Source organism: Lactuca saligna, chromosome 8, assembly GCF_052625555.1.
Source record: "Lactuca saligna cultivar CGN05327 chromosome 8, ASM5262555v1, whole genome shotgun sequence".
In the NCBI taxonomy this organism is placed as follows: domain Eukaryota; kingdom Viridiplantae; phylum Streptophyta; class Magnoliopsida; order Asterales; family Asteraceae; genus Lactuca; species Lactuca saligna.
The window spans coordinates 161015753-161022035 of record NC_136424.1 but is presented as its reverse complement, the minus strand read 5'-3'; positions in this window follow the sequence as shown (position 1 = coordinate 161022035).

Genomic DNA, 6283 nt, shown 5'->3' with positions numbered 1-6283 from the left:
AATTAGAGATCGAGCAATCTTTAGCTAACACAACCTAAACGAAAGTTGAAGACTCTGACCATAGGAATAGAACGGTAAAAAGACAGATAAAATCGGACGCCTGGTGAAGAAGTTATGGATTAGTAACGGACTTTTCCAGTCTCGACCTGCTAAAAAGGTATTATTAAATATAAATTCAAAACTAGCCGACGGAGTCTAAATGAGAGATGTAGAGTACAGTCTCACCTACGCGTGGATATAAAGAATGCCAGAAATGGAGCTCGTACGCGAGAGTTACGGAATTTAGAAGTTCTGGAAACCGATTTACGCCCCGCGTGAAGGGGTACGCCCAGCGTACCAGGTGATAAGGGCGTAGTCCCTTCGACAGCAGACATCCCATCGTCCGTCAGTAGGCTAACGTAAGCACTGACGTACGCTACACCCCACGTAAGAGTGTACGCCTAACGTATGGAGGAGGTTCAACCTCCTATAAAAGGGAGGCTAGGGTTCCGAGTTTCTTATTCAATTCTTCTCTTTTCCCGCACTTTTGCTCTGCGTTTTTCCACTCGAAGCCATCCCGACATCCAGGTTTTCATAATCAAGATCAGAAGGAAGTTCTACTATCCCGAGATTCCCGAGAATTCAACTCTCACTAGTCGAAGTTCTGCTCGATTCTTCTCTCGACTACTTCAAAACAACCACTTCAATCAAGTGAGTTCATGCCCCCTTTTATACACCTTCAGATACTTTATAATGTACTTTTAATACATTTCTGGGGAGAATACAAGTAAACACATGGTTGATCCCGAGTGAAAACGTGAAAACACTTGTTATACTTTGCATGCATTAGATTTATACAAAATGCATAATATCCAGGGCATCCATCCTTGTTAAACCATTTTATGCATTCAAAGAACTTATGATTTATGCTTTGTTAAACATTACGAAAGAGGATACACATTGCATACAAAACTATTATTTTAATACACACTTAGCTGAGAATCCATGAGACGATTACATCTTCAATGTTACCTTTTCGTTAAAAGGTACTACCTAAAGTCCTGTCTATTATAAACAGAGTCTTCCGTTTGGAGAGCGTGTCAAATGTGTATAGATCTATACGGGAAGTCATGATCCCGCGCCCTGACTGTTAGCTACAGTCCTTTGGGTGACAGTTTGTCATAACGTTTCGACGCCTGAAGACCGTTGCCACAGGCATATTATGTTTAGTATGGTTATAAAACTCATCGGATAGACAATTATTATGGTATTATGATTTTATGAATGAGTAGTTATTAAAACTATTGTTCATCTAACAAGCGCGATCTTCTTATAGCTTTATTATATAAAACTATGCCTCAACCTTTTAAGCATTTCAGTTGCTTGCAATTTTCGGTCTTGGACATTAGAGACTGCCTGTTACTTTAGGAAAATAAGGGATTTTCCTGTATCCAAAACAATCAACTAATAGGAAAATAAGGGATTTTCCTGGTACAACTATTTACAATACACAACACGAACATTCATATGCATTTCATACTTTTATAAGAAAATAAGGGATTTTCTTGGAAAACGCACGAACTTTGGAATGGTATACATTTTCTCAAAACCGCTTATGAACTCACCAACTTAATTGTTGACACTTTTTCTTTGAAATAACTTGTATTCTCAGGGAACCGCTAAGCAGGTTTGGAAACCAACTTTTGGGGATTAACGCTCTGGCGTTAATTATTTCTTTTGAAAGATGTTTATGTATTTATCTTTTGAACATGTAACAAATACAATTATGTAAACATTTTGAAACCTTTACATATATGGTGGTGTGTACTTTCCTTACTATGAACTGTTATGATACTGAATATGACGTCCTCCACCCCCGAACGTTTCCGCCATTCTGGTTTGGGGGTGTGACAGATTGGTATCAGAGCATTGTTTATAGTGAATTAAGTATATCAAAACCATTTTTGGTATATAACTATAAATACAACTGGGCAAAAACACTCTGAGTAGGAGTCATACTTTTAAAATTAAATTTATTTAATTTTTGTAAAGTAGGCATGCATTCATTTCATATTTATAATTGTGTCATAAATAGATCAGTATAGAAGTATTATAAATAAATTGTGCAGTGCAGGTGTGCCTTGGGATATGTAATCGGAACTGGGATGAATATAGCCTAATCAACTACATTTGTCCGAGAGCCGACTAACATATGCCACGGAGTGTGTGCAGTGCACAGCAAATTAAAAACTTACCAAAAGCATATGATTAAGAATACTATGGGAGTATTTGGGTATCTTCAACCGTTAAACTTAAGGCTAAATTTTACATGCTTTAGCTTATAGTCAATTCTTAACCCTATTCTTGTATAGACTTAATGGTTGCATTCCATCACCCCGGCGACCCCTACTACCCGAACCAAGGTAATGGGGGATGGATTAAAGATAAGCCTGAGGAGGAACCCATGGAAGACGAGGAGGAGGAAGGTTCCATATAGCTCAGCCTCAGAGCCTGAGGTAATCAATCCGCCAGCCATCCAACCTCCATCCGTCCGACCTCCTTTCAGGATGGTATTTCAAGGACCAACTCCCGTCTGGGGAAGCCACATCCACCATTGGAGCCAGCAGTAAGGACTGCGTCCTCCTTACGGTATGTGTTGGGACTTCTATGATGTCAGCAGAGGAAGTTCAGCTGATCGAACACTCCCAGTTGTGGTAGGCAAACTTGCCAATCAGGCTTATCAATCCGGAGTCCAAGCAAACCAGATTCTCAAGGTGAAAATAAAGATGGAAGATAACACAGCTGATATCTGTTGCCTAGACATGCTACAAGGGAATGCTCAACTCCATACCAACTCCCTACAGGAGCAAATGACTGCAGCTCTCTCTGAAATGAGGGATTTGAGGGAGCAACAAGCTGCCTTTGACAGACGTCTCATGGGAGCCAAGCAATCGGATGCGGAGTCGAGCTCCAAGCGCAATCCGCGTAGCAAGTAGTGCTTGCCTAACTCCCAAATTTTGATATAGAATAGGACCATCGGCTAAAAGTCTTACTTTCTTTAACTTTCTGTAATCGGAGACCTTTAGAAAGATCAATATTTTTCTAACTTCGGATGTAACGCAACCATATGTTTAATATATATATATAGAATACCTCTTTCGTGTGTTAATTCTGTGCATTTCATTCGAGTTCATGAGTTTATCTATTGCTATTCAAACTCCATTTGTGAATCAAACTCAAAGCCGTGTGTAGGTCAAACCAAATTATTGAACTATTAAAAATGGTTAACTCATTATCATTCAACTCTCAACCACCAAAACTTATAATCCTTCATTTTTATTCCATGGCAGCGCGATGCCTCCTCGTCTAAACCTAAGACCCAGACCGGGCATGATACCAAGACCACCTCCACCACTAACTTATGATATGGCCATGGTCCAGGCTGCTATCACAGCAGCAGTAACTGCCACCCTCTCACAAATAAACACCAACAGAAATGGAGGGGCAGGAAGCACCACGAATAATTCCAACCATGGAACTGGTCATGGTTACGTAAGGGAATGTACTTACAAGGAGTTTTCCAATGCAAAGAAAAAAACTTTTAATGACACTAGGGGAGTCATTGCACTGATGCAATGGTTCGAAAAGACCGAAACGGTCTTTGAGATCTGCTCTTGCCAAGAAGCGAGCAAAGTCAAGTTCGTCGCTTGCACCCTCACTGATCGAGCCCTCACCTGGTGGAAAAGCCATGTAAAGTCCGTGACTCTCACCGTCGCCAACGCCATAAGTTGGGAGGACTTTAAGGTCCTACTGATGGGTTTTATACAAACAATCCTATGTGTGCATGCAACCCTAGAGTTGGATCTATGTTATCACTATTAGTTATATAACATTATGAACATGTGAAGAACCCTAACAAGCTTCTAGGGACTTCGAAATTCACAAAGAAAGATGACATACGTACCTCTTGTTGTTATATTGTAGTAACAACTTAAATCTTGAATCTTCTTGTCTTTGAAAGCAAGCGCCACAAGTGTCACGCCTCTAATGGCTCACAAACAAACCTAGAAACCAAGGATTACTATGGAGAGAGAAGGGAAGTGGAAAATTCAGCTCTAAGCCTCTCTTGGAGTACCTTCCACGAAATCCAACCCTATAGGGGTTTATATAGGTGATAAGGAAGGTTTAGGATAAGGCAAGTGTAACTTAGATAACCTTAATACCTTAACTTCCTCCCTAAGGCTTCCAAGGCTCCTTTAGAGCCCAAGGAAACCCTAGGACACTATAGATTTCGTTACCCACCTCTAAGGGAGGTTCTAGAATGCTTCAATGCTCAACTTTTGAACATTGTCACCTTTAGTCCTTGCAGTTTCAATTAATTCCTTTAATCCTAAAATTAATTCCAAATTAATTTCTTATTAAATATTAATTAAACAATATGATTTCTAATCAATATATTATATCCATAATACATTAATAAATCATTTATCTTGATTTTAAATTAATTTATTAACCAAGTAATATATTAATAAATCATTCTTCTATCTCTAACAATTATCATATTCCATTTCCAGGTTTGAAGATAACCCAAAAAGACCATGCACAACCGGGTCAAGTACTTACCAAATATGGTTACGGGCTTAGATACTGATCGAACAGTCTCCCACTTGGATAAGTCTAGTAACCATAAATGCAAGTACAACCCGATTGGTAATCGTAGCTCTCAAAGATGCCATCGAACTATGATCTTATCAGTAACATGTTCTTCAGATAAGGGATCATATATTCCTCCATTCTAGATATCGTATAGACGTGAGACATGGATTGAAATCATTCTCCCAGTCTATTTGTTGTTTCCCGATTTCCAATTTACGATGATTGACTAAATGAACAAATCAAATTAGCCCTAGCCCAGCCGAGCATTTACGTTTTCATCACTAAATCATCGAGGGGCCCACAAATATCGCTTTTATCCCAATTTGGGTAAAAAGAACGGATAAACTTTGACTCAATGCTTGCTTGCACTCACTCACCAAATTACACACAACAATATGTTTTATAACACCAAGTTACTGGTGCGTTTACATATTATCAATGTGCAACCGATTCGCAAGATACAACTCACACATCTCGGTTTCAAGAATACAAGATATTATCGTCTCACTAATCGCTCATGATAAAATCCATGAAGCGGTCCAAGTGAGCATGGGTTTAATCCAATGCTCAAAAGCATATTCGTAAGCACTCATGAATGTTGCAGCAAACCTTTGCTATGTCCAATACACTTTAGACAATCTACAAACCAATTCATGATAGTCTTCATTCATACCTACTTCCAACATATGAACTACTGTGGACCATTCAAATAATTTGATTATTTTGAAATAATTAATTATTCAGGAAGTCAAAACATGCAAAGTGAAATGCGAGAATATTACTAATCCTATATGGTCCCAAACCTTTGAGTATAAATAAAGCACCTTTTATTTATCACCATATCGATTACTCACTATTTGTTGTTTCGGTTAACTTATTACTTGAATTATTACTACAATTATCCCATGCTCTTAGCATGCAAACAATGTTTACCTATGGTCCTTACTTTGTGAAATAGATCAAATGAACACATTTCTAATAATACTCATTTAACAACTCACAATCCTTATCACAAGTGTAAGAATATCATATTCTTTCAACTTATAGAATATATTATATTCTAACGTTTTATGCAACGATCTTTTCGTATGTTAGTGCACTAAAGTCACAAAGACTATTGCCAATGAAATTTCAAAGTCCTCTATTGGAGATTGTTGCAAGACAATTCCATAGATACGAAGTCTCATATTCAAGGTACATTCCTTTGAATATCCTTCTGCATAAAAGTTTCTAATCTAGACATATAAATTCTTAATGTCTAACTCCCAATATGGAAACATTTCCACATTTTCCATATGACAACTCATTATCAAATCTTGTAATAATAATAATGTCAGTATGGTCCATCCACTACTATACTTCCAACTATTCACAAGCAACCAATCCTTGGCGAATCTTAGATTGTCCTTTGATAGTTGTTTAATAAACTTATTCATGTACGGTTCTAGTCCTTTTTCCCTCTTAATGCTGTAGGCATTTGGAAAATTTTAGAACGGTCAATTATTACAGCGTATGTGATCGATCCTATACTCGAAGTGTATGGAACATGAAACATAATGTCTTACATAACGGCGTGATACTTTATCAGTCTTTTGCCATAATATTTCTATTTGCCATGTTCTCAAAACTTAAATTAAGAAAAGGGATG